This window comes from Panthera tigris, chromosome E1 (genome assembly GCF_018350195.1).
Source record: "Panthera tigris isolate Pti1 chromosome E1, P.tigris_Pti1_mat1.1, whole genome shotgun sequence".
NCBI classification, from domain to species: Eukaryota; Metazoa; Chordata; class Mammalia; order Carnivora; family Felidae; genus Panthera; species Panthera tigris.
This window is the reverse complement of record NC_056673.1, coordinates 58,226,896-58,254,727: the sequence shown is the minus strand read 5'-3', so window position 1 is coordinate 58,254,727 and position 27,832 is coordinate 58,226,896. Positions and strand designations below refer to the sequence as shown.

The following is a 27,832-nucleotide window of genomic DNA, read 5'->3' as shown; positions in this document are numbered from 1 at the left end:
GCGGCGGGGGAGGGGAGCAAGCCATTAGGGTGACAGCAAGCCCAATGCAGCTCTCTGTTAAACGAGCTAATTATATCCTTTCGAGGGATCAAGGATACCTTGCAAAAATGCAGTGCGTGTTAAGCTACTTGCAGTCTTATGGAACTAAAAATAATTACAATAATGATTAACGGTGCAATGTGGAAATTAACCCCGCTGTGGGGGACAAGGGCGGGCTCCTCTGTCTGAGCGTCTGCACGTTCTAGAGAGAACTGTCCGGGACGGAGGCCCCCTCTCCTGACCGGCCCCGAGAACAGAAGCGACGGGTGTCCCTCGTGCTGGTTTGGCCAGCTGGCTGCTTTTCTGCCTTTATTTCCGTGCTCTTCTGCAGACCCCTTCTCAGCAGCCTCTCTCCTCTGGCCCCGCTGCGTGAGGCTGTCGGGAACACGTCCGTGAGGTTCCCTCTAAGGGAAACTTCCAAACGCCATGAGTGAAAAGGCAGAGTTACGGAGACAGAACGGGACCAGTGGCTGCCAGGGGCTTGGGGGAGGAAGGATTGATGGACAGGAAGCCTGGAGTGTATTTAGGGCAGTGACCCTCCGTGGGATACCGTGATGACAGACACGTGTCCTCATCTGTGTGTCCAAGCCCACAGAACATACAGCACCAAGATGACCCTGTTGTAAACTGTGGGCCCTGGGTGATGGCGACGTGTGTGTGGAGGTTTGCAGGTTGTAACGAATGTGCCTTCCGGGGGGATGTGGACAGCGAGGGAGGCTGTGCGTGAGTGGGGGCAGGGGGTGCACGGAAAACTCTCTGTACCTTCTTCCCAGTCTTGCTGCGAACTTAAAACAGCTCAAACAACGAAGTCTATTTAAAGACACACACCCTGAGACACCACGTCATACCCGCTAGGGTGACCACAATCCTTGGATGTCACGGGTGGGAATGCAAAATGGTGCAGCTGCCGTGGAAAACAGTTTGATGCTTCCTCAAAAAGCTAGACGTAGAATTACCGTCTGACCCAGCAATTCCACTTGTAGGCATAGACCAACTCCAGAAAATTGAAAACAGGGACTTGGACGGATCCCTGTACCGAATCGCTCCCGGCAACATTATCCACAGTAGCTGGAAGGTGGAACCAACCTGTGTCCGTCAGTAGCCGAGTGGATAGATAAGACGTGGTGTGTCCATACAAGGAGGGATCATTTGGCCGTAAAACATGAAGCTCTGACACGTCCGTCCTGTCCGAACCTTAAACACATTATATTAAGTGAAACAGCTAACACGAAAGGTCACATACGGTATAATTCCATTTACGTGAAATGTTGGAACAGGCAAACCACTAGAGACAATACAAAAACTACTTAGAGGCTGCCGAGGTGGGAGGGGGAGGGGGAGAAGAGTTCAGAAAAGGGGAAAACAGGCACAGGCGGGGCGAGGACTGGCGGGAAACGCACACGTGGCCATGACCACGTGCAGAGGGAGCTTCTTTCTTCACGGCCAGTGCTCCGATGCCCCCACTCCGCCATGCCACACCTCAGGGCAGCCCGCCTTGACCCCTGGTCTGGCCCGGCCTTGTTAGCGGCTCCCCCAGGAGGGAGCTCCCTGCCTGGAGAAAACCCCCGGGCGGTGAGCGCACACGTGCCCCTTAGGGCCAGCATGGTGGGACAGGCCATGCAGGTTTGCCCAGAACAGAGGGGTTTCCAGGATGAGGACTTTCAGTGCTAAAATCAGGATAGTCCTGGTCAAACCAGGACAAGACGGTCACCCTATCAATAAATACCTGCTAAGTGAGAGAATCTTTTTTTTTTTTTTTTAAAGTTTATTTATTTTGAGAGAGAGAGAGCACAAGCAGGAGAGGAACAGAGAGAGAGGGAAAGACAGAATTCCAAGTGGGAACCGCACTGTTAGCACAGAGACGGGCGAGGGGCTCAAACTCCTAAACGGTGAGATCATGAGCAGAAACCAAGCGTCAGATGCTCAACTGACTGAGCCACCCAGGGGCCCCATGAAAGAGCCTTTTAATCTCAGAACCGTTAGCCCTGTTGTGGGAGGTGTCAGCCAGGGTCCACCCAGCCAAAGGGAGAACACTGGAGGCGTTTCAGAGACACGGTTTCATCCGGAGAACCAGTTACACAGATAGGGAAGAGTCAGACAGCCAAGCCGGACGGTCCAGAGATGAGGGTCAGCAGAACCATGGACACCCCGGGACTGGGGAGACAGCTGGGGGGTTCCAGAGCCTGGAACCTGTCAGCACTGCCTGTCAGGAGGGGCTGCCCAGTGGGGCTGGGGCAGGGAGGATGCAGGGCCCAGCAGTGCCCCACGGAGGACGTAATACCCTCTCTCCCCTCCCCCATGCCTGTGCCTCCATTGGCCCATCCGCAAGCTGGGGCCACGGCGTCTCTACCCCGAGTGGAGTGGGGCAGGGAGCAAGGGCTGGAGCCTCCAGGACAGGAAATGCCTGCGGCTGGGCCTGGAGCAGGGGGGCACCAGGCAGCAAACGTGGGCCCGCGGGGCAGCCCCTCCATCCTTGGGGTCTCAGCTTCCCCAAGGCCCTGATGGAGGTGGACGTTGCTGATTTACACAGCACGCCCTGAGTCAGGGCCGTGCTGAGCACTGAGGGTAGAGCAGGAGAGACACTAATCAGGGGCTGTCTTCAGGAGGGGGCTTGGCCTGGTGGGATGGACAGACATCAGACAAACTGTCCCACAAATAGACACACCAAACAGAGGTAAACACAGCCAAGGAGAGGCGTGGGGCGCTCGGGGGTGTCATGGGGCGTGCCTACATTGGGGGGGCCTCTCTGAGAAAGGGAAATTTCGGCAGAGACCCGAAGGGTGGGTAGGAGTTGGGGGAAGTCAGGGAGGAGGAGGGTGACGGGGACAGGAGTAGTAGCTTCATGGCCCCAAGGCAGTTGGAGGCACTAAGACCCCAGAAGGCCGGGTGGCGGGCAGAGCGGGAGGAGAGAGAGCGTGACAGGACCATGTCTGGCCATGCAGCCCACGGTGCAGTGGAAGGTGTGAGGGGCTGAGCGGGGAGCGGCAAGGCTGGGACTGCATGTTGGAAGATCAGCCTGGCTGCTCTGGCTGTTCGAGCACCCACTGAGGTGGCAAGGGGGAGGCAGCGATGCAGGTCAGGGAACCTGCAGTGGTGAGGGCAAGAGAGGCCCAAGTCTCCAGTGCTGGGGTGACAATGAAACCGAGAGATGGAAAGTACCAGACTCGCTGGTGAATTGGATGCGGGGGGAGAGGGCGGGGAGTGGCAAGGCTAGCCTTCCATTCCAGTGACGTGACCAACAGGTGCCTGGGGACGCCTGTTACCCGGATGAAAGACGCCCAGGGAAAAGCAGAAGTTCTCGGAGTGGGGAGGTCATGGGTTCTGCTTTGGGCATGTAACATTTGAAGTGTTGGGTTGGTGCTGATGCTCAACTAGCAACACCTCCGGGCCCCCTGTGCCACAGTCATCCCCAGGGAACAATAGAAAGAAACCAACGAGATGAGGGGTAGAAGGAGAGATGGGGTTTGGTCGGTGTGCGTGGGGCTGTGACTGGCATGGGGCAGGGGGTGGCCAGGCACAGCTGTGGGAGAACATGAAGCAGACTGTGGAGGTCTGTTCTGACTTATCTTGGCTCCTGCCACCATTGCCTTGGGACAAACTGGCCACACCCACACCTGTGCCTGTGCCCCCACCTGTGACTCTGCAGAAGTGTTCTCTCTGCAGAGCAGCAGAGAGCCTTGTGCTTATGGGCAGCCAAACAAAGCAGGTGTGGACCACCTGAACTCAGCAGTTGCAGACTACTAGGAGATCACACTAGTGTAAGACGGGTGGGGGGGGGGTTCCCCTCTTAATGCTGCCTCTTCCTGGAGGGGGAAGGTGAAGCTGTGATCCAGGTGGGGGAGTTCGGTGGGGTGAAGGGTGATTGAATATGATATTCCAGAGCCTTCACACCGAGAGCGCGTCCACCCACCACCCCTGAATTCACGTGGGCTCCACGGGCTGGCCTTCCTCCAGACGCCTTGCAAGGCCGAGCAGCAGATTTCTACCAGAGGGAAATGAGCTCACAGGCAAAAGAGCAAGACATTTGAGATGCATAAGCATTAAAAAAAAAAAAAAAAGCAACAAACTAGGTTACAGATTATTCCAGATTCCACCAGATGCAGGAAGATTGGAACAGAGAGACTGATTTTAAAAATCAGCTTAATAAACATAACTAAACGAGAGGAATGTTGCAAGCCAACGTGAGATGAGAACAAGAAAACGCAGACAAGAATCCAGCAGAAGTATTAGGTATTAGAATACATCCATTGAGATAAAAAGCACAAGGCAAGGGATAAAATACTAGAATAAATACAGCTGAGGAGTGAATTCATGAATTGGAGGACCAGGAAAGAGAAGGAAGGGAAAAGCAAGTGCGAGAGAAAGGCTAGAACACAAGGAGGAAAGAAGGTAAGGTGCTAACAGCTGAGTGATAGAAAATCCTATAAAGAGAGAAAAATTAAAACATAGGGGAGGATATTTTTGAAGAAAATGTTGGGAGGAAAATCTTTGGGATTAAAAAAAAAGGACAAGGGGCCCCCGATTGAAAAGGTCTTGGAGTACCAAAGAGGAGAAATAAAGAGGTAAAAAAAAAAAAAATCAAACCTACATACTTACAATGCAATTTAAAAATAATAGAGATAAAGGGTAAGTTTGGAAAGTTTCCAGAGAGGAAAAGATCACAAAGAACGAGAATCGTGGGGACTTTGGGATTTTCAACAGCAACACTAGATGCAAGAGGTGGTATTTTCAAAGTACAGAAGGGAAAAGAAGTCAGAACGTAGAGTTTTATATGCAGCCAGATTGCCATTCGAATGTGAAGGCATAGTAAGATTTCCCATTTTATGTTGCCCTAGAGAGGAAGAAAAAGAAACTAGATGTTAGGACTGGAAGGGAAGGAAAATATGTTATCTCCAGATGATGTCATCATTTACATAGACAATCCCAAAGAATCTACAGAAAATCTTTTAAAAATTGGAGTTTAGAAAGCTGGGTGATATAATATTGATATACAAAAACTAGTTACGTTCTGTAGAGCAGTAACAAAACACTAGAAAACATAACAAGGAGATCCCATTTATACAAGTATCATAAAATGTCAAATACATAGGAATCCTCTTTTCTAATGTTTAAGACTTCTATAGGCACACTTACAAACATTTATGAAGTGCAAGTAAAGAAGCTGTAATAAATAGGAAGATTTTATATCATTAACATACCATTTTCCTTATATTGATCCATATTGACTGTACTCAGTGCAATTCTGGTCAATATCCAAACAGAGCTTACCAGGGAACTTGGCAAGATGATGATACAGAAGAGTAGGGACCACGAATAGCCAGGACCCTACTAAAGAGAAGGGCACAGAGAAGGTATTTCCTTCTGCATATCCAGGCTCATTATGAAACTATAACAGTTATGACTGTGTGGTGTTACCACAAGGATTGACCAATTGACTGGTTTCCAGAATTCCCAGAAATAGATCCAAGCACGTAGGGAACTTTGGTTTATAATAAAGTAGCATTTCAAATCACTGGTGAAAGGAAGGGCTGCTTAACAAAGTGATCTGGAAAAAAAATAGTGTTGTCACCCATATAAACAGTATGACACCGGATCCCTACCTCACACCATATTTTGAAAATCAACATAGTGTATTTTGGATGAAGGAGTTAAATGTCAGCAATCTCTCAGAGGAAAATATAGGTGGATCTTGGGTTGGGGAAAAAATTCTTAAGCAAAACACAAAAAGTGAGTATAAAAAAATGATTTGAGTATGTTAAAAATAAGGAAAAGTTAAGAGCATTTTTAAAATCAATATATCGAATAGTTTTTTGAAAGCTGTTTAAAAACTGGAAGAAAATATTAGCAATATACATAACTGATGAAAGATTAGTATCAAGAACGTTGAAAGAAATCCTACAAATCAAGAAGTAGAAAGCATCCCAACAGAGAAAAGGGTAGAAGGCGGGCAGAAACTTCATACTAAAGGAAACACATGACTAATAAGCCCAAAGAGATGTTCATCCCCATTGATGAGCTGGGAAATGCAAATCAAGGCCATAATGCGTAGCAATTAACCTCCATTTGAGTGGCAAAAATCAAAAAGCCTGACAAATTCAGGTGTCAGAAAGGACGAGGGTCATCAGGCTTCCTATTCCTTGTGGGAGAGCATAAGTTTATGCACGTCCTTTGGAAGAAAGAAGGTTTGACATTATGTCCTGAATTTGAGCATTCACATCCCGTCTGACCCTGCGGTTGTACTCCCCCATCTGTAGTAAGAGAAATTCTTGCACGTGCTGAGCGGTGAGAGTGGTATTACTGTTCTAACAGCAGAAACCTGGACACAACCACAAAGCCCATCAGTGAGAGAGTGAACATTCATACCTGTTTTCCTCAATGAAATATTGTACAGAAATCAAGACAGCTGAACTCCAGCAGTGTGCAACTGTATGGATGAATCCAAGTTTTAAAAAGAAAATACGAAGTCCCAAAACATTACTTTCGGCATCATGTTATTTTTATAAAGTGAAAAGCAGTGGGAATTTTTAAAAGACAGTTTGGCAAAATAGATTTTTAAAAAAATGACCCAACTCTATGCAGTCTGCAAGAAACTCACGTCAAACAGTTGAAAGTAAACCAAAGGGAAAGGAAGTGAGCATTAACTAAAAAATAGGAATAGCAGTATTTTTATTGGCAATTGTTACTATAAAGTCGACTTCAGAATAAAGCAAATTAACAGAGACAAAACAAAAAGCAAATAAAAATCCCACACTGCATAATGATAGAAAGGAAGCTATGACACACCGGCACAGCAGTCCTAAAAGTATGTGCACCAAACAACAAAGCTGCATAATACACAAAAGAAACTATGATGGGAGAACCAACCATCAACCAACAAAATCCAATAGCCACTTGTAGAACACTGAATCTTGACAACAAAAGAATATACGTTCTTTTCAAATGGGAACATTCCCCAAGATAGACCCTGTCCTTGGTGATGAAATAAACCTTGATAAACGTAAAGGAATTGAAGTCACACAGAGTATGTGCTATGATGATAATGGTGAGGGAAGGCGGCTGCAATACAGATCTGAGGTCCAGCATCGAAAGTGAGTCAGGAAAAGCAGAGTAGACGAGCTATAGAGACACTCGGCTGGGAAGGGGAATAGAGAGAGGGCAGCAGCTCCGGCAGGGAAGGGGAGTTGGCAGAGATGATTGGTCCTCCTTGTGGGTGTTGGTGCTTTGAGATGGGAGTCACTGGAGCGCGTTCCAAAGTGATTGGATCGTCACTTTGGGATCCGTCCAAGGATGCACCCATCTAAGGAAGCACCCGGGGAGCTCAGGGATCCTTTCATTTATCCAGACTCAAACTAGCTAGCTGAAAATACCCAAGACTCAAGGTATTTTTTTTTTCAATGCATGTGCACATCTACATTAGGTCCTGACCCTTGGAAGTCTGGGGGAGGGGCTGTTAGCCTGAGGACCCCGAGCACAGAACCATCTGGAGTGGCCCGTGTAGCTCTCTGAACCAAATTTTAAAAACCCCTTGGAGATTTGACTTGCTATTTCTCTAAGTGTGTTCTTTTTACATAGAAACTAACCAGCCAGGGGCATTTCACATCACCACCTAAATGGGCTGCGTCCGGGAGGAGCAGGTCTAATTCCATGGCCCTGCCCAGGGCAGCAATACTGTGACGGGGCATCTCGACAGTAGCTAGGAATGCAGGCTGTGTGTCCAAATCTGTCTCCTCTCTCTGTGGCTTTAGGCTGACCCTTAACTTCCCTGAGCCTCAGCTTCCTCATCTGTAAGATGGACGGCTGGTACCTATCTCGTGGGGTTGTGGGGGGTGGTTAACGAGATCATATTCTTTGTTCTCTGTCTGGCAGACAATATGCCTCCCACCACATGAAGCCTTTATTATTAGGGGTCAGTGTGGACCAAACCCAAGTGACACGGGGGCCCATGGGGAACCCAGGGAGGGAGGCAGACGTCCTTCTTCTAGTGGGATCTTGCCCAAGAAACTAAGTCACATTTTCTTCCCCCGGTTTTGAAAGAGTCACTGAACTTCTGTGCTGTCACCGGAGATGACCACAGTCTGGGTCCCACTTAATTAAGAGATGGCCGGGCCAGGCCTCTGCTGAAGGACAAGCCATAGTGAATCACCAGCAAATGCCTGGCGGGGTTTTTATTGACTAAGTTCTTCTAAGCCCCTTCTTGATTTCTGAAAAGAAAGAAAGCAGAGGAAAAAAAAAAAACCCTCAGCATTCTTCAGTGTGAAATACAGTATCGCCTGCCAGCTTCTTTGTTTTATTTATTTTTTGTCTTCTTCTCTCTCTCTCCCTTCCTCCCTCCCGTCTTTCCTATTTGTTCTTTAATAAAACTTGAAACATCATATAAAGTAATCTACATTTTAAATGCACTTAGAGGCATTACTAGAGAAATATGGCAATCCTATTGTAAAGAGAATCATTTGTCCCTAAGTTCCCTTGATTGTAAGTGTGGATTTTCTTATTTGGAGTTTGCTTGAAGCCGTATTTAGCTTTTATTTATTTTTAATGTATCGGATTGTCTTGTCCGCGACCCTCTCGGGGATTTTGGAATCTGCACGCCCGTCCCTCCCAGCGCCTTTACACACAGCCAGGTCAGCGTCCCCTGTGGTTCCTTCTGGTCAGCCTCTGACCCTTTATGCACAGACTGACGTCCCTTGTCCTGTTGGCCGGCACGTGCTGGTGTCAGCCCGCTCGGATGTGGACGCAGTGGAAGCCACGGGCAGGGATTAGCTGGGGGAGAAATCAGTGCTCACGTCACCCTCCTGCTCACTGTATTACCTTGCCCAGCAAGCGAAGGCTCCAGCGTTTAATCAGTAGAGAAGAGGGTCCAACTCTGACCAACATCCACTAGCCGAAAGGAGAAAAAAACAAACAAACAAATGCCCAACAAAATACAAATAAATTTCTCTAAAAGTGCAGTCGTTGGGAAAAAGAAAAGGCAGTTCGTCAGGTTGACATCAGAGGAATTGCAACTCACCCTGACAAGCCGCAAAGGCTAATGTTTTATTCACCAGGCCTGAAAAATAACTTCCCAACGAGGGCCCCATAAATAAACCAGTGCGATGGATATTACAAGAAATAAAAACTGATAAAGCAAGAGCCCTAAACACGAGCTGCACATCGGGTTAGGGAAGTGCGTGGTTCTCTGCCTCTAACACCTGGTGACGGGTTTGCAAAGCCACCCGCTCAGCGGGCTGCAGGGAGGGGGCCGAGCACTGAGGACCCCCTCTCCCCAGCTCTAGGGGCCAAGGGCGAAATTTTCCAAATGAATTCCATTTCTTTCATCTCTTTCCGTAGTAGGATGTCACCTGCATGCACTGATACAGATATTTCCATACATTAGGAGCCACTGGCTGCAAATCGTTTTTCCCGTGGCCCTGGCTGGGGGTTTTCAGGAGAGCACTGCTTATGAGAGCAGACAGGCCCTCCACTCCTCGTCCTATTAAGACCATTATGCAAAGAGCCCGGAACCCAAAGAGGGATCAAGGAAGAGGCTGCATCTGGGGCTCTGGCCCCCACCCCCCGAGGCGCAGCGGCCGCTTTTCCCGCAGAGACAAGGGTCCTGAAGGCTCCATCTGCACGGCCCAGGCGGCCCACGGGACTGCCAGGGAGGACCAGGGCAGAGGTGCTCCGTCCATACCCAGCCCCTGATCCCCACCCTGCCACTTTGCCCTAGTCGCTGGACGACAGGAGCAAGTACCCCTAGTCACATTAGCTACACAGGAGGAGGGCAGAACTTGCAGACAGATTGATTAACAACGAGAGGGTGCGGAGAGAGTTTGATCCTTAACGGTACAAAGAGGTTAAAAAAAAAAAAAAAACACCGCAAAAGAATATTGCAAACAGGGGAACTTTTATTTGGGCATTTCTGTGTACACACACACGTGCACTCACACTTACCTGAGCACACCCCTGAATCCCCGTGTGTGTAACTGTGCCCGTGCCCGCACAAGCCTGCGTTCCCGCGCGCACAGCTGTGCAATGCATGTGTTTCTAGCTGTGCTGGCCTGAACGCTCCCCCACAAAAATGGAGATACCATTAATCCTTTCTTTAAATGACTCTTGGGGGAGTCAGCCGCCGAGATCAAGAGGCTATCGTCACGCTTGTTTGAGTCCGGAGCCTGACTGCAGGTGTAGCCGTTCCTGTGCAGTGTAGACACGGAGCTGAATCCAGGGCTTTGCCATTTGGAAAAGCTTTTCGAACAGGAAGTTGTGCTGTTCGGGGCACTTTTTTTTTTTTTTTCCCCATTTAAATATTGCAGCTGCTTATAAATCCACCTTCCCCAGCCTCCCCTGGCACACGGGCTCTGAGGAACCTGCTCGCGTGGTTATCAGCGGAATCCACATGTTTGTTACAGATGCTTTCATCTTTTTCTTCTCCTGTGTTTTTTTCTTCACTCCTCACATAATGTCAGGTCATCGTGGAAAACCACAAGCACCCACGTCTCCGGGTTTCTGGGTGCTGGGACTGTGTCCGGAGCACCAGGAGTCACATCCCTGTCAAACACTTGTGTCCCTTTTCGGATGTGATGGGATGTGCCGTGGAGTCTCATGCCCCATGCAGCTGGGGGGTGGGAAGGGGGGCACACGCCGTTGTCACACCAACCCTAAACCTCAGGGGGTGGGGGGGTGGGTCAGGTTCCAGCCCAGTGAGACCAGCCCCGTGTGGAAGGACAAAGATAAGATTTAATTTCTGGGCGATGGGGCTGTGGAGTTCAGCCGCTCGCTGCCTGGCTCCCAGCGTAGATTCTAGTGTGTTCAAAAGCGTAGCATCGGCGGGGAGAGGAGGTACGAAAGCCCGTGGAAGGAAGGGGGGTGGTGGAACGGGTTCTACTGCACTCCCTACTGCTCCCTTACAGCAGTGTGTACAGTGGTAGACCGTCAGGGATGGAGAGGACACTCCCACTCACCCAGTCCAATCTTCTTATTTCACGCATGAAAAAATGTGACTCAAGAAGGGAGGACACTTGAGTGAATTGTCTGAGGTCACACAGGATTTGGGCAAAACCAGGATCCAGCCCCCAGCTTTCAGGCCAACCCTTGTGCTCTTGTAGGCTGGGTTCCCCTAGGACCCTGCTTCTTACAGCATGGCGCCCAGAGTGGCAGCGGCAGAACCATCTGGAAATCTGTTTAAAATGCAGACCGTTGGGACGCTGGGGTGGCTCTGTCAGTTAGGTGGCCGACTTCGGCTCAGGTCATGATCTTGCGTGTTCTGACTTTGGGCCCCGCGTCGGGCTCTGTGCTGACAGCTCGGAGCCCGGAGCCTGCTTCGGATTCTGTGTCTCCCTCTCTCTCTGCCCCTCCTCCGCTCATTCTCTCTTTCTCTCTCTCTCTCAAAAATAAATAAAAATGTTAAAAAAAATTTTTTTAAATGCAAATTCTCAGACCCCACCGCAGACCTACTGAATCAGAAACTCTGTGGGCTTGGCCCAGCAGTCTGGGGTTTAACCGACCTTCCAGGTGATGCTGTGGAGGGTCTGTGATTCTAGCAAGTTTCCAGGTGGTGCCGGTGCATTGGTCCAGGGACCTCACTTTGAGAGTTGGTGCCCTAGACCAGTGGTTTTCCAAACGTGCTAGAAGCTATACAGCCAAAGCCTTGTAATTACCTGTGGGTTAAGCAAAGGGAGACTAGAAAAAGTGCAAAGCAAGTATCAGCTGGCTCTTTATTTGTATCCAGGGCTCAAGGGGAAAGTTACAGTCACGCAGAAAGGTGTCCTCCAAAACGGAAAGCCAAGCACACCTCAGTCTCCTTTTCCTTTGATGGTATTGAAATGCTTAGGGACATGTGTAGCCGTTTTAATACCAAAAAGGATGGTGTAGTATGCTCATGAATTCCACTCGTACATGGTATATTCAGACTTCCCCAGTGAAGATAGTCGGCTGAAAACCAGAGCAGATGGAGAGCACCTTTTAAATATATGAAGTTTCGGGGCACCTGGGTGGCTCAGTTGGTTAAGTGTCTGACCTTGGCTCAGGTCATGATCTCACGGTTCGTAAGTCCCAGGCCGGCATCGGGCTCTGTGCTGACAGTTCAGAGCCTGGAGCCTGCTTCCGATTCTGTGTCTCCCTCTCTCTCTCTTCCCCTCCCTCTCTGGCACTCTGTCTCTCTGTCTCTCTCCTTCAGAAAACATTTTTAAAAAATAAAAAAAAAAAAGGGCATGTGCTGAGTCCTGTTATCAAAGGGCATGTGCAGAAAGCTCAGATTGGAGAAGTCCGTTCCCCATCTGTCATTGATCGATCAGAGAACTTTTAGAAATGTGTGTGTTAGTTTTAGAAATTCCTCATTAGAGGGGTGCTGGGTGGCTCAGGTCATGATTTCGCGGTTCGTGAGTTCAAGCCCCGCGTCAGGCTCTGTGCTGACGGCTCAGAGCCTGGAGCCTGCTTCGGATTCTGTGTCTCTCTCTGACCCTCCCCTGCTTGCGCTCTGTCTCTCTGTGTCTCTCAAAAATGAATAAAAACGTTTAATAAATAAATAAATAAAGTTTGTGGGGGTGGGGCTAGAGGGGGTGAGTTATGATGGACCCACACGCAACTCTGGAAAAGCCGTTTCGTGGGTGCTTTCTTCCACCTCACCATCATCTCCCTGAAATTCCACGGAAGGAGAGAAATGTCACAAGCTACGGTAATGAAAGTGTCACAGGACTCTTCCTGTCTAATAAATAGTCTCTGCTCGCTGCAGCACCACGGACAGCTACAAACCCACCGTCTTACTCCCTGCTGCCCTCACTGTAGAACCTCACTTCCTTCCATCTCAAAGTCTCTGGAGGGGCGGGCCAGCAAACACGTGAAAGAGATGTGGAAATTTAGCAAGGAGGCATACACAATTGCCAGTTTCTTTTCTTTTAGAGGTAGGCTGTGGGTAAGAAGTGTGCGCTTGTGTGGGTGTGCCCCACTCCAGCTGGGCTGTCCAGGATTCTGCACCATGAGCCTCGGAGCCGTGGAAGGGGAAGGAGGCATTCCGGAGATAACCGGGGACGCCGAAGGGAAGCTCCTTAGGACCCGTGGCTGTGTCCCAGCTGTTACTCAGTTTTTGCCAAGGAAGCAGTCTCTCCTGTAAAAGTTCTAGCCCTGAGCCTGATCTTGGGAGGCGCTGGGATGATGCAGGACTTCCCTGTGGCGTGAGAGCCAGGACTGTTGAAATATGAGCTCTTCACTTCTTTATTGCACCTTTTTAATTGCCTCCTGAAGGCCATCAGCCACCAATAAAAGCCCCAAAGCCCCAGAGAATTTTCTGTTGTTATTCATTATGTGTGTCTCCTCGTTGAGAGCCACATCGCTGTTGAGGTCCTGGTGAATGAGCTGCCTCTCGGGGTAGCCAGTTTCTGACCCAGCTGGGCTGGGAGAAGGAGGTACGGGATCCACCTGAGGACCAAACTCTTCTATGTGCAAAGGCAAAGTCAAAGGGCCAACGTGGAGGAGAGAGGACAGGGCTAGGGGTCTTATCTTTGGAGGAGAAAGTCTACCCTTGGGAGCCTGGAGACCCGAGTGTGAGGTGCTTTGTGCTGTTGTCTCCATGTGCTGCTGGATGGGGAGGGGGCTTCAGTTTTTGGAACCTCTGTTGTCCCATCTGGGAAACTGGGATTCAAACGAACAGAAAGAGGGGTGCCTGGGTGGTTCAGTCGATTAAACATCTGACTTCGGCTCAGGTCATGATCTCGTGGTTCATGAGTTTGATCCCCACATTGGGCTCTGTGCTGACAGCTCAGAGCCTGGAGCCTGCTTCAGATTCTGTGTCTCCCTCTCTCTCAGCCCCTCCCCCGCTCGTACTCTGTCTCTGTCTCTCTCTCTCTCAAAAATAAATAAACATTAGGGGTGCCTGAGTGGCTCAGTTGATTGAGCGTCCTCCTTCGGCTCAGGTCACAATCTCATGGCTCGTGAGTTCGAGCCCTGCATCGGGCTCTGTGCCGACAGCTCGGAGCCTGGAGCCTGCTTCGGATTCTGTGTCTGCCTCTCTCTCTCTCCCCCTCCCCAGCTCACGTTCTGGCTGTCTGTCTCTCTCTCAAAAATGAATAAACATTTTTAAAAACTTAAAAAAATAAAAATAAAAGAACAGAAGATGTTACAGGACAAAATGAAGGAATGATGTGATGCTGTCTGAACTCACAGATGAGGGTGATGGGGAGGAAGGTGTCGCTATGATATGGTACAGGTATATCAGCAGGTGTTAAAAATCGTGTGTCTTGTCTTTTCTGTAAGAACCAGTTGGATAGTAGAACAGTGAGAACCTGGGTGGGATTTTTGGAAAATCCCAATACAGGACAGAAAAATCAAAGTTCCAGGTATGTGCTGTAGGCAACAGGAAGTCGGGGATGGGAAGACTGCCGAGTGTGTGGCAATCAGGGAAGTTTGGGGGTCCAAGTCTGAGACTTGGACAAGGAGAGGGCAGAAGCGTGTGCTCCCATGGGAAGAGAGGATTCCAGGTGAGGACGAGGTCGTACGAGCACGAGCACAGGTGAGCAGGCAGGAGATGGCAGAGGCAGTGCCTGCCTGGTGTCCCTGGAGGTAACACGGGAGCAGGGAGCAGGAGCCAGAGCCGGGAGGCTCCGAGCTCTGTGCTGAGGACAGCGGACAGGAGACTGTGCATGCGTCAGGGTGAGGCTGAGCCTGGAGACGAGGCACTGATGGAGTCCTGAGTCACATCTGACCAGGTGTATAACCTCTCGGAGCCTCCGTCTCCACTGTAAGACGAGAGCGGTGATAATAGCATCTGCCTGTGGGTTGGTGTGAGGGCCAAATGAGATAACACAATACAGTGCTTGGCCCAGGGCCTGGCGTATGTTAAAGTGAGTAACAACAGTAAACCATGCATCTGAACACACACACACACACACACACACACACACACACACACACACGATAGCTTATATCTAGGCCCCCATCAGGGTAAGAGGGAAATCCCATGCCGTGGTCCCCCAGAGTCTGTCCTCACCACCTCCCCCTTGGTCACAAACAGGGGTCTCCATCTGTTTTGTTCACAAGTGAAGCATACACGTACCGAACACCTACTGTGTGCACCAGAAAGATGAGAATCTGGACCCAGCCGTCCCCATCCACCAGGACCCCATCCACACCAGGAGAGCCGCCCCTGCCCAGCCCTCCGTTCTGGCATCTGGACCCAGAGCACACACAGCAGGGCACCAATAACTCTGGGAGCCCTGAGGAGGGACCCGCCAGCAGCCTTGGAGGCCAGGTGACATCGGAGCCAGTTTTCAGAGGACAAGTGAGAGCTCACCAGCAGAGAATATTCTAGATGGATGGAAACGTCCGAGGCTCAGTGGGTCAGAGGAGCCCAGCTTGTCGGAGGAACACTAGTACGTCTATATAGGGTGGGCTGGGAGGGCTGGTAAGAAACAAGGCACTCGTTGTATGTGGGGCGTAGCTCCGCGTGGTTTACTCACGTGCGTCTTTAATAAGCTCACAACCGCCCCCGGAGGCGAGTCCGTTGTTGCCCCCATTTTGCAGATGAGGAAATCAAGGCTGGAAAGATGTGTTGGGGCCAGACTGTGATGGGCCTGGAGCTTGTCTGGAGAGCTGTGAGTCCCACAGGGCTCTTAAACCCGTGGGGTTAACAGATGGGTTCCTGTTGGTCCGTGAGCCTCCAGAAATGATGGCACCATTTAGTGCCTGTGTATGTGTGTGCTTTTGCTAGGTAGAGGCCTCTTGAGGGTACCCCAAAAGTTAAGAAGCCCATCTGTATGTAATGGGGAGGCCCTGGAGGTTTTCAAGCAGTGGGTACAGCATCTGACCACTGAATATGCCCTTCGAAGATGCCAGGCACCACGCCGGAAGCGGGGAGCATGCCTGGATAGACAGAGAACAGAGAGGTGTGGCACCAGCAGTCACAGTGACCCCTGTGCATGAGGAGGGGGGAGAAGGTGGAGGTTCAAGTGACACGAGCTTGTGGTCTGGATGCCACGGATACTGGTGATGCCATTGGCTGGGACAGGAATGCAGGGGGAGAATTAAGTGTGGATGAGGTCACCTTGGGCATGTCTCCAGGTGGAAAAGTCTCCGGGAAACTGACAGCACGAATCTCAGGAGAGAGGAAGGAGATCCAGGGGTGGGGGGAAAGTTGTGATTTTGGAAGAGGTTGAAGATGCGGGAAAGGAGGGAGGCCCTAGAGAAGGGTGGTGGGCAGAAGTGGGATCATGTGGGAAGACAAATCAAGGGCTGCACGATCGACAGCAGAGAGAGACGGGGCAGGACCGAAGGTGGGCTCGCCCATGAGGAGACCGTTGGCGACGTGGGAAGTTTCAAAGGGGAGTGGAGAAGGGGAGCAGGGGTCCAGTTCCCAGCAGAGATTGGTGTGGAGTTAGAGGTGGAGGAAAGAGAGGAGACACCCGAGCGGCAGGGCGGGAGGGAAGGTCCCAGGAAGGGGGTCTCTGAAGGATGTGGAGACTGAGTGCACTTGTAGGTTGAGGAGGCAGAGCCAGGGACGCCGGGGGAGAGAGAGGGGACAGGGAGGGAAGGGGGGGAGTCCGGGAGGGGTAGAGGGACGGATGGTATGGTCTCTGGGGAGACCCACAGCGTGTTTCCTGTCAGAGCCAGCCTTCGGGGCTCATGGCATGTTCTGGTGACAAGGATCTCTCTTCTTCTTGTTCTGTTCCCCACCCCGACCTACCCACCGGCCACTTCTGTCCCAGAACCAGGAGAGGACAGAGGCAGCTGGGTGATGCTTAGGCTGGGTGGTCCCGAGCAGGACTGCTGCCTGCAGCCTCCTAGGCGATGATTTTGCCCCCCTGCTCCCTTCCTGTATGCTGCGCTCGGTCTCTGTTTTTCTTCTCTTTTTTCTGGTGTAAAAATAATGGCTTTGGATGACATGACACCAGGTATTGATTTAAGGGATGAGAATTGAACAGTTCTGTGTCTCTGGAACAAAAGACAGTGAAGCTATCACCGCTCATGATACCCGGTGAGGCCGGCATGGGCTTCGGGATGAGAGGAACCAGGGTGACAACTTTCTAGAAAATGAAAATACTTTAGGAAGACAGAAAACGTGCTTTCCAACTCCTTGATGATGGGCGCCACCCTGTTGAGGCCATTAGATGATTGTCCACATCCTGGTGGGGTTTCTGGGAGTCATTTTTCCCCTGGGAGGGTTTGCAGTCTCTCCGTGTCTCTCCGTCTCTGGCCTGTGTCTCTGGTTTCTGGCTGTGTCTCTCTGCTTTGCCTGTCTTTGTCTCTGTCTCTCTATCTCTGTCCCTGTCTCTGTTTCTGTCTCTGTCTCTCTCTTGCTCTCTCTGTCTTTCTGTTTCTTTCTGTCTCTGTCTGTCTCTTGTCTCTCTGTCTCTGTTTTTCTCTGATTTGGTCTATCTCTCTGGCTCTGGCTCTCTGTCTTTATCTCTGTCCCTGTCCCTCTTTTTCTGTCTCTGTCTCTGTCTCTGTCTCTCTCTAGCTCTGTCTCTGTCTCTCTGTTTCTTTCTCTGTCTCTCTTTTTTTCTTTCTCTCTGATTTGGTCTGTCTCTCTGCCCCTGTCTCTCTGTCTCTGTCTCTCTCCCCTTCCTCATTCCTTCCCCCGGCCCCCCTCCCCATTTTAGCTTATCGACTCTGGTGTGCAGGTTGGACCCTGCAACTGGCCTCTTTCCCCAGCACCCTGGGGCTCCGTACTTCCTCCCTTCCCCCCCTCCCCACCCAGGCAGAGTATTGATTTATCACAAAGCACCTCCCTGACAGCTGTGCTCAGCCTGATCCTGCCTTGCTCAGCAGCATAAAAAAATAAAAGAGCTACAAATGTCTCCTTCCCCTCCTCGGGCTCAAATTCCAGTCCTGAATGGCTGGACTGATTTCCAGTTTGGAGACAGAACCCAAACCCAGACAGTAGCGGATGAGAATGAGGAGGTGGCTTGGGGGGATGGGCCTCAGGTGACTGTTGTCCCTTTGCCCCCTGCGCGCCGGGGGCCAGAAGCTTCCGGAGCTGCCTGTGAGTGGGGGGTGGGGAGGGGTATCTCATCAAACCCACAACCCTGTCTGGGCGTGTGATTGCTCAGACTGGACGTAGAACTGAAAAGAGTTGTCCGAGACGGGGCAAAGTGACTGGCAGTCGTGGGCTGGGTGTCACTGCGGAGGCGACCGGGCCCGGCTGGGAAGGGCTCTTCGCACCAATGTGCCTGGACCCTCCTGGCTTCCACGGCCACTGGGAAGAATGAGGTGACACGGGATTCTGTGATCTTCCCTGCGAAGCCCCCAAGGGAGAGGGACTTTGGCTGAGAGGTGTGGGGTCTCACTGCAGCATGTCGATGGGCGGGGGGGGGGGGCGCGGGTGTCATACGAACAGTGGTGCGGCACAGTGCCCGTTCAGAAAGAACGTGACACCCTGCCTGCCTTCCGGGAGCTTCCACTCGCTTTGGGGATCAGACCCTGCAGTTTGTGAAAAGGTCCCGTAATAACACTGAGTAGGTGCGTGGTGGTGCCTCAAGGAGCTTCTCCGGGGTCGCGGGAAAGGGACAGTCTCTGGGACCGGGGAGACACCTGTATTGGGCCTGCAGGGCCAGCTTGGGGCGCACCTTGAAGGCCACCCCAAGAACGATGCCTCTGTCTGGAAGCGGCAAAGCCCCCAGGGGCTCTGGGGCACGAAGGACTTGGGGGTGCTGGGTGACGTGGACAGACAGCACAGGCAGGGGCCTGAGTGACAGAGGACAGAGAAGCCAGCCAGGCCACCGTGGGGACCTCCAAGGTCCAGCTGAGAGGAAGACGGTGGGCTTGAGAGGCCGTGAAGATGCCAGTAGAAGACGAGCATGACAGCAAGGCTTCCAGTCGTGAAACCCGGAGAGGGTGACGTCACTAACAGCAGAGGGCACACGTTGCTTTTTGCACACGCTGAGTCCCCTGGGACGGGGCGGGAGGCCACCGAGGGACATGCTCAGAAGACAGTTGGAAGTAGAGGCTTGGGGGCTGGGGGCTACATGTAACCTTGAAACTCTTTCAAAACTTTAAATAATATATATATATAAGTGTGCAGGTTTTTTTAATGAGACAAGACACACACTCATGAAAAAACCCCCAAAACCCTAGATTGAAGTAACACAGGAACCCAAGAGGCAGCTTGAGTCTGAACAGAACAAAGTGACCAGCGACTGTCCCAGAGGTCAGGGGCCCCAGTAGGCGGGGGCGCGGGATCTTCAGGCCCAGGGAAGACCCCCCAGGCGAACGCCTACCATGTGACTTCGTGACCAAAAACCCGCACGGTGGCCACGCCCCCCTGGGACTGGGCACCCGGGTCTGAGAACAGGAGCTGGCTGGAGTCGGGGGCGGGGAGAGGGACGTGGGACATCTCCCGGGAGCCTTCCTCCGCCCTGAAATCCTGCGTAACAGGAACGAGGAAGTGCATCCAATGCTGGACGTCCCTGTCTGTCTAAAGAATCCATGGAAACAATTCAAGCTTCTGCAGAGTTCAGAGGAAACTGTGGTGCACTGTGTCACTGCACCAGGACAGTCAGGATCCGTGCGGGGGAAACCGGGCACAGCCGAGGGCACTTCAGGTGGTCCTGTAATTGCAGAACCATCCAGGGCAAGGGGCGCCCAGCAGCACAACTGGAGTGACGCCCTGATCTCTACTTTCCCCTAATGAGGGTCCGCTGCTGGCCCCTCTGTTGGGGACCAAGGGGACGGGAGAGAGAGAAGGCATCCATCTCCAGATGGGGTTGACCTCAGATGGGGAGCAGTGAACACACGCCCGTGTGCACACACATGCACACGTGTGAACACATCCACACGTGCCTGCATATGATCAGGTGTGCATACGGTCATGCACACCCGTGCACACGCACAGTTCTGGCATCTGATGGCCCGCTTTTTTTCAGGGGAAACTTGGCTCATTAGCTGCAGACGGAGAGGACAGTCACAGCCCCCTCCCCCCGAGGTGGTCACAGGTGGGTGAGGTGGTCTTCAGGCTCTGGCTTGGGTGTGTGACCAGAGACACTGCTGGCGTGAGCAATCTTTTCCACTCTGGAAGTCAGGACGAGAGGTCAGGGCTGAAGGGTCCAAAGGCCCGAGAAGGAGCCAGAATCCCCTGGAACCATGCTTGCCTCTTCTTCAAAGGAGGGACCCAAGTGAAAAGGCACAGGAGGTGGGAAGCCATAGACAGAGCCTTCCAGCAAGGGGGCAACTCTAGACCAGAAGCAGACGGGGGCTCCCGAGCGTTTGTTCTGATTCCCTGTTTCCCAAAGATGCACCCCAGGGAGGCCGTGGGGCCAGCCAGGCTTGCTGGGCTTTGTGAGAGAGAACGGGGCACAGACCACAGGATGTTCTTTAGAGCCCCCATGGGGCCTGCAAACCTTCTTGCAAGGGGAAGGAGGAGAGGACATCAGGTTTGGAATAACTGCTGGCTTATATAGTGAGGTGGTAATGAAGGAAGTTCTCAGAGGTGATTTGAGTTTATGGCGTGACCATATAATATCGTCGGCAGTAATTTTTACAGTGTGAGAAAAGGCATGGAGAATGAGGCCCTCACCTCCCCCCTCCCTGCAGGAGAACAGGACTGCCTGCGGGAGTTTGGCTGGGGTGGAGGGCAGGTTTGGGGAAATGGCCCTTCATAAGGAGCCCCTGGGACGGCCGTAATGGACACGACATTATATCAAGCATTAATGAAGATAATGGTAGTAATGAAGCAGGAGGAGAATTGGTTTCCATGGGGAGCAGAGTTGGGCCACAAATAATGGGGGTCCATAAATTCTCCTGCGTCTGAAGTGGGGAGAGCCCTGTGGGAAGGTCAGAGCTGGTGTGAATGTGCCCTGGAGAGAGACCTCCTCCCTGTAGCGATGGTGCCTTGGGGGCCAGGGTCTGGGGTATAATAGGTGGGCGTGGGCAAGCTCTTCCCCCTGCCCAGCTCCCCTGCTCCCTCTCTGCTGTGTGGTTCCTTGCCTGCACTCACGTTCTTGACCTCCCCCCTGCTCTCCTGCAGCCAACGCCAGGGGCACCTGCTGATTCAGCTCTCTGCCCACCCTGCTCTCCCCCACTCCTCCCACCCCCCATCCCACATGTGGCAGCCGCCAGGGCCGGGGACCTGAGCCCTCTTCTGCCTGGCTCCCTCCAGGTGCCCTGTCCTCCATCCCTGGCCAGCCACAGTTCTCCCCATGCTGCTCCGTCCAAGCCGAGAATTTAGTTTCTCAGGGTGCAGGCAATGGCCATTCATCAGGTCCATGCTGTTTTCACAGGGAAGCCAGATGTCTCAGGCTGCAGAGGGATACACCCGCTTCCGTGGCTGGGGTACCAGCGGTTTGCTCAGGTTTCAGAGCGCTAGAACTTGAGGGTCCTGTCGGCACCTAGCCTCAGCCTGCACCTGAGGGGGTCGGGCAGTGTGAGCCCTGAGGCTGTTCTGGGCAGCTCACCATCCAGAACTGGGCTTTTGAAAACAGTGGCCCTTTAAACTTCCAACGAATTACAATGAAAATGAAATACAATTAAACACCTCGTTCCTCAGGTGCACTGGCCACCTTTCAAGTGCTCACAGACCACATGGGCTAGCAGCTATAGAACTGCATGGCTCAGCCACAGGCCATACCCCTGGTCACACTGGTCCGGAGGCAGACCCTCTGTCAGATCTGCTGTGACGGACGGTGTGGCCTGCGTGGGGCCGACCCTGTGCCTGGAGAGCTCAGTGGAGTGGCTGACTCTTTGGGACAACAGGTCTAGGGGAAGGCTGTATGTGAAAGGGGCGCTCACCAGTCTGACCTCATTCCCTACCCAGCACGCCTTCCCTTCCCTGCTCCAAACACGTGCAGACAGCATGCCACGGTCGCTCCCTGCGTTTGCGTCGCCAAGGCAGCCCTCCCACCCTCCTTCCTCCCCTGACTACGTTCCCTGCCCTGAAGACCCAGCTCAGCTCAGGTGTGACCTGGCTGCTGCCCCATGTGGGGCAGGGTCCTGTCCTCAAAGTCCACATGGATGACTGGGTGAGGGAACAAATGAGTGACTAGGGCGGAGTGGACGTGACAAGAACAGAACACTCTTCCAGGTGAAAAATCCACAGGTGAGCTCCCAGGTGAGACAAGTAGAAGGTGTAGTTGAAAAACAAACAAACAAAGATTAAAAGCAACAAAAGAATAATCTGCTGAACCTTTGCTGTTCTCAGCTGCAACCTGATCTTATTCCAGTCAAGACCTGACTCAGGACACTCGTCAGCTGGGTCACTAACGCTGACCTGGGCATCTGCTCCCGGCTTCGCCATCTTGGAGGATGGCAGGGTCCTGGCAGGAGGGAATCTCTCCCTGAGTTTCAGGATCTTTGATCAGAGTCCTAGGGCTTGTATGCAGGGGTGAGTCCTCAAGGGCTCTGACAGTGAGCTGGGTGACAACATCCTGGAGGGGTGTGGACCCAGGAAAGGGCGGAATTAGGGAGAGAAGATCAGGAATTACAGAGGGAGAGCCTGAAAGAGGGCAGGTCCCCATGGAGGGAAATACTCTAGAGCGGCCATGCTCAGAGCTGCCCCCTGGGAAGGCAAGCAGATCCTGAACACAGAGCCAGGAGACGTGGACTTGGTCCTAGCTGGACTGCTGGTTAACTGTGTGGCCTTAAGAAAACCACTTAATCTCTCCAGGCCTTAGTTTCTTCATCTTTAAAGTGGGAATTAAAATACCTGCTTTTCCCTATTACAGTGGTCAGATTAGGTGAGTGCCAGGAGGAGGCATCCTGCAGGAGAGGCACCAGAAAAGCAGAGGACTCTCGGCTTCTGGCAGGAACGGGTTCTGCATCATCGTCTGGGCCTGCGGCAATGGGCTGGTGAGGGTTGGATGGACCTGGGCTGAAAACCTGGCTCTGTTGTGCACCTCCATGAGCCTTAGTTCTCTCTCCCATAAAATAGGAATCAGATTATTGTGAATCGGTGTACAGAAGGTATCCAGCTCAGTCAGTGCCTGCCCTGGGGCTGGTGTGTCCTCTCCTCTGTGCACATGAATACAAAACTGCATAGCCTACCGGAAAAATCCAGATATTTTCGCTGCATCCCTCTGCTTGCTGGTTGTCAGTAAATCTCGACTAGATCCTTGCAGAGGCTGAGAAGGGAGGGAGAAGCTGGCACCTCCTATCTTCTTTCTCAACACGAGTTGCAAGAAATCAGGAGCCGTGGTGTGACGGGGGCACCAGGAAATGCTGGTGGGAACGTGCTTTGCTGGGCCCAGGGTACCTCCACCAGCTGCCCCACCCCTGGCGTCCTGACATCCTACCCCACCCAACACCTTTGATGGACGTGCTCTGGGCAAAAAAAAAAAAAAAAAGAACAAAAAAAATTCCAAGCACCCGCCCCAGAAATATGTAATTGATCTCCCCACCCCCCCACCCCCGCCAGCTCTTAACCTGGGCTTTTCGGGAGGAGAAAAGATGCCTGATTAGAATATCTCTGAAGAGGGCAGTGAGTTATAGTAATGGACACTCTTCTAGCTGTCTCTCCCACTCATAAATACATCCCCCTCCGAAAGTGCAGATGGTCCATAATCGTCCATCATGCTGGAGTTCAGCACCGGACAGCTCCCGGGTGGGTTTTTCCTGCGAGGCTCCTTTTTCTGCAAGCTAAAGGGAACTGTGACTCCACACAGCCGGTCCCTGTGATGGAGTGTGAGCAGTCCAGCCGTCAGGAGTGATTTAGGAGGGAACGAACAATAAATATCCGAGAGGTTGGAGCTCAGAGCAGGGAGCCAAAGAAGTCGGGGGTGGGGGGGCTGAGGCCCCGCTGCAGCTGTACTTACATTTTTGTTGTTCTGTTTATTGATTTTTAAAAATGTTTATTTTAATTTCGAGGGAGAGCAGGTGGTAGCGTGCCAGGTGGGTCCTGAGTGACCTTTCTAAGGAACCCGTTCTTTGCCCCCATCCCAAGGGCGAGGGGAGGGGTGAAGGCAAGGGGACGTTCGGGTGGGGGGAGTGGGGGGAATGTGAAGCTGACATTCAGGGATAAGTAAGCGCCCCGCAGTCTTACTGGCATCACTGGACAAGTCCCTCTGAGGTTAATTAAAGCTGTATCTTCTGATGAGGTGGCCCAAGTCATGCCCCAGATTCCTACCACGTGTCGGTCCGGGAAGGCCCAACCCTACAGGCTGCCCAGACCCACCTGTGGAATCCCCAGGGATGAGCCCGTCACTCTGTCTTCCCAGGGGAGGCTCAAGTGAGAACAGCTCACCTGTGGCCATTTCTTCTTCATCCCAGCTTCTTCCTCCGGCTGCTCCTCCCCTGCGCTGGGGCTCGCGCACAGCCGGAAAGGGGGGTGGGGGATGCTGTTGCTGAGGTGGAGGGGGTGGCTCAGGCCTCAGCATTACTGAAAGGCTTCGACATTGTGTACAAAGAGCCACGGAGCCTGCGAGTTGGACGTATTCAACCTCCGCGTTTCTGCAGCCCTTCCTTCTTTGATACACAGGGAGCCTTCGGTCTCTGGCCTGTCCTCTCTGTGCACACGGCCAGAGGGCCGTCCTTCGGACCATGACCCCACCTTGGGCTGTGGGCAGCGTTTCCTGGCCTCCCGGCCCTCCCTGCTCTTCTCTCCCCGTCCAGAGGCAGGGGAGGTGAGGCTGGCTTGGAGAGCGGTGGACGAGGGGCTGCGGCCTACAGGTGCAGGCCTCGCTCTGCCAGGTGGTGCCTCAGAGCTGTGCTGCTGCGGGAAGGCTGCCTGCTCCCGCTCTCCACACCCCCGCTCCCAGGGCCTCCCTCCCTCCGCCAGGATCAGGCTCCTCTCAACTCCAGATGGGGGTGAGGCTTCCAGAGCGGCAGGGCCGGGGGTCACAGGCAGACACCTGCAGGTTCATCCACAGACGTGCTTGCCGGAGTCGGCTGCCTACCCCCCACTGGAGGGGCTGCCTCCAAGGAGACCGGAGGCGAACCGCATGCTCTTCCCCCAAGGAAGAGTAGCTGCCAAGCCTGGTGCCTCACTAACCCTTGGAAATGGAGTTCACCTCGGAGGCTTCCTGGGGCCCCTGGGGTCTCCCTGGGAACTAAAGCGATACCCTCCACTCATTTACCAGAGGTCAGCCAGCTCCAGGGCCACTGGTAGGATCGCTCTGGAAGCAGAGGAAGTCACACGCCTCCTGGGTGTGACGGGCACCGAGCCCCAAAGCCAGCTTCTTCCGAGCCGCCTGCAGGGGCCCTGAGAGGGTGGCAGGAAGGCTGCCCACCACCCGCCGGTCCCGGGCCCGACCCACCTACCGACACCTAGTGGGCAGAAGGTGCAGAAGGGGCGAGCTGTGCAACAAGCAAGCAGTGTCCCCACTGCGAGGTCCCGGCAAGCACCGGGCTGCCCCCTCCCCCACCCCTTACGGATGCACTTGAATGATTCGACCCCTCCTGGAAGGGGCACCTAGACATGTGCAAACAGCCCGGAAATGCACCATCCTGAGTCCTCATCCCGCCTCGCCAGCTTGACAGCAAAGCGTCGGTCCGGACAATCGGTTTTCCTTCTCAGTTTGCATCTGCGCGTGAGCGAAGGCCTGCTTCGGGCTCAGCGTTGGCGCATCGCTCCACGCACCACCGGCCACGGGCGGAACGCGCCTCCCTCGCCAGCTCTCAGCAAGCGGGCATCTCTGGCTGGTGTGGAAGAGCGCTGAGCAGGGTCACCGCCGCCCCTGCCATCCTGGCCGCCTCGAGCACAGGAGGACCGTGAGGAGCGAGCTGCCCACGACAGGGAGGCTTCGGGGGAGGGCCCAGGTGGGCAGGCAGGTGCGGCCACGAGGTGCCCGCCGTCTGCTGGCGGCCTTGCAGCGGCCATCACAGGCCCTCCTCCTGGCTGCAGAATGCGCCACCCTCACCGTCACCAGCATACGAGATTAGGGAAGCGGCGCTTAAGGGCCCGATTCACAACAACCCCGTTGACATCTGGCAACCAGTCTCCATCCCAGGGAAAACCGCCCTGGGGCCCACGACGAGCGTGGGAGGGTATCCATCTGTGGCAGCAGTGACAACGCAAACACTGAGACACGCTGGTTCCTGGAAATCGACTCTCTGCACCCACGGAGCTGCTTTGGAATGTCCTGGCCCGGTGTTTCTCTTCCCGAGGTCTGGATGTCACGGAAAACAACAGCACATCCTCTGCCGTCGCATACCCGTGCTGTGCGCCTTCTACACGTGTTGTTTCTAATCCCGGTGACAAGGGGATTGGGGTGCGCCTGAGGGTTAGGGGCCTGAGCCCCACTTCCGGGGAAGGGGTTCAGGCCTGCCTGGCTGCCGGCCCCTCACCTCCCTTCCTCCAGCCTGCACCCTACGTCCATCCAGCGTAGATGGACCCCGGTGACCCGGTGAGCGTGGGGCCGGCGTCCGCAGCCCAGTGCCAGCCAATCCCGTTGCCTCTGCGAAGGCTTTGCAGGTGAGCTGTGTATACAGTTGGCACTAGAGCTGGGAAGGGGGCTTCCAGGCGAGGGACTTTGAAAACCCCCTCTGAGGACCCCAGACAGCTCTGGATATTCCGTCCCCAGAAGGTGCACGTGTGTGCACACAGGTGCAGCTGGGGGCTTCGCGCACCTTGGACCCTGTTCAGGAACACCTGCGTGGGCGGCCGGGTGCCTGCGCGTATCTTTTCTCCACCCCGACCCTGGGGCGTCACGCTCAGCGGCCGCCGCCTTAGGGTGCTGTGTGACGCGTGCTTCATCTCTGGGGGGAGACGAGGTCCTCTTAGAAGCCAGGCCCTTAGCTTTTCCACCCACCGCCCCCGGCCGGATAGGCTCCGCGTGGGCAAGAGAAAGGAGGCAAACTAACTTTTATTAAGGGCTCCGTGCTGGGAACCTTGCCTGGGCACGCTGCCTGGGCCATCTCGTTTAATGGCTTGGCACGTTCTTCCCAGCCCTTCAGCATTACGGTCTCGGTGAGACCATAACCTCCCCGCCTTCGCTCCGCCGCCGGGATGCCCCGCAGACCCGCCCTCCCTCCCTTCTGTGGTTGGCGTGCCCCGCTTCTGCCCCCCGTATCCACCCCTGCTTCCCAAGCACAGCTCGGATTCCTCCCTTGTATCTCCCTGTCTGAACCCACGTGTTTCTTTACCCCAACATTTTTCTGGGTTGCTTTTTGCCTTTCTTTTAAATAACCAGAGACACGCATGTGAAGCTGAGGTCAAGTCACAGAAGGTCAGTTTTAGCTCCTGAATTAGAATATGGAATATAGGCTCACAGTGCTCAGCCCCATCTCTGTGCTCGGTAAGCACTCAGGAGTTCTGTTCTTCCCTTCTCAGCTCCCTCTCTCCCTCCGCCTCTGGCTTTCCTCCTCTGAGGACAAGGTGTGCAGTAGAGGTCCACACGCAGTGCCCGGTGCCTCGAAGCACACTTGTGTCCCGCTCAGCCGAGTGGGTGTGTCGAGCCAGGGTTTGGAGGAGGCAGGGGCCCAGGGTGCCCTGCTGTGTGCCCCCCCGCCCCCGAGACCTAGCGAGAGACTGTCCCAGCTACCTTGTTGTTGCTCTCTTTCCCTGACATTGAGGACTTGGCATTTCACACAGGAAGGACGCAGGGTGGGGCCCCCAAGTTCTCTGCACCTTTGTAGATGGGCATTCGCCGTTCCAGGACCACGGGGACGGTCTGTGCCCTGGGTTCCAGGGCCTCCTGAGCACAATAAGATTTTAAGCTGCCCTGAGCTTTCAGCCCGTTTGCGTCCGAAAAACAAAGGCCCTTAGTCAAATCCGTGAGCAGCGTTTCATGGCAACGCGGACGTCGGCCGTGGGCACTGCCGGACGGTGGGGGTTTCCTCTCCTGGGACCCCAGCGCATCCGCACACGGCCTCCCCCAGCTGCACCGCCAGCTACCTGCAGGAGCCACCGTGGCCGTAAGGGCAGCTCTTGGCAGAATGCGCCCAATTCTCTGAAGGTGCC

General features: G+C 53.4%; 1 protein-coding gene across 4 annotated transcripts in view; it reads left to right on the top strand.

Annotated features, from left to right (window-relative positions):
• Positions 1-27,832, top strand: part of RBFOX3 (RNA binding fox-1 homolog 3) — a 458,111-nt gene that overhangs the window by 236,016 nt on the left and 194,263 nt on the right. Inside the window, exon 1 of one of the 4 annotated variants that reach the window (XM_042967871.1) lies at positions 19,840-19,937. The exons of the other annotated variants lie outside the window; for them this stretch is intronic. The gene's annotated coding sequence lies outside the window, so the exon portion shown is untranslated. Of the gene's footprint in view, positions 1-19,839; positions 19,938-27,832 lie in introns of those variants that run through there. 4 annotated transcript variants of the gene reach the window in all.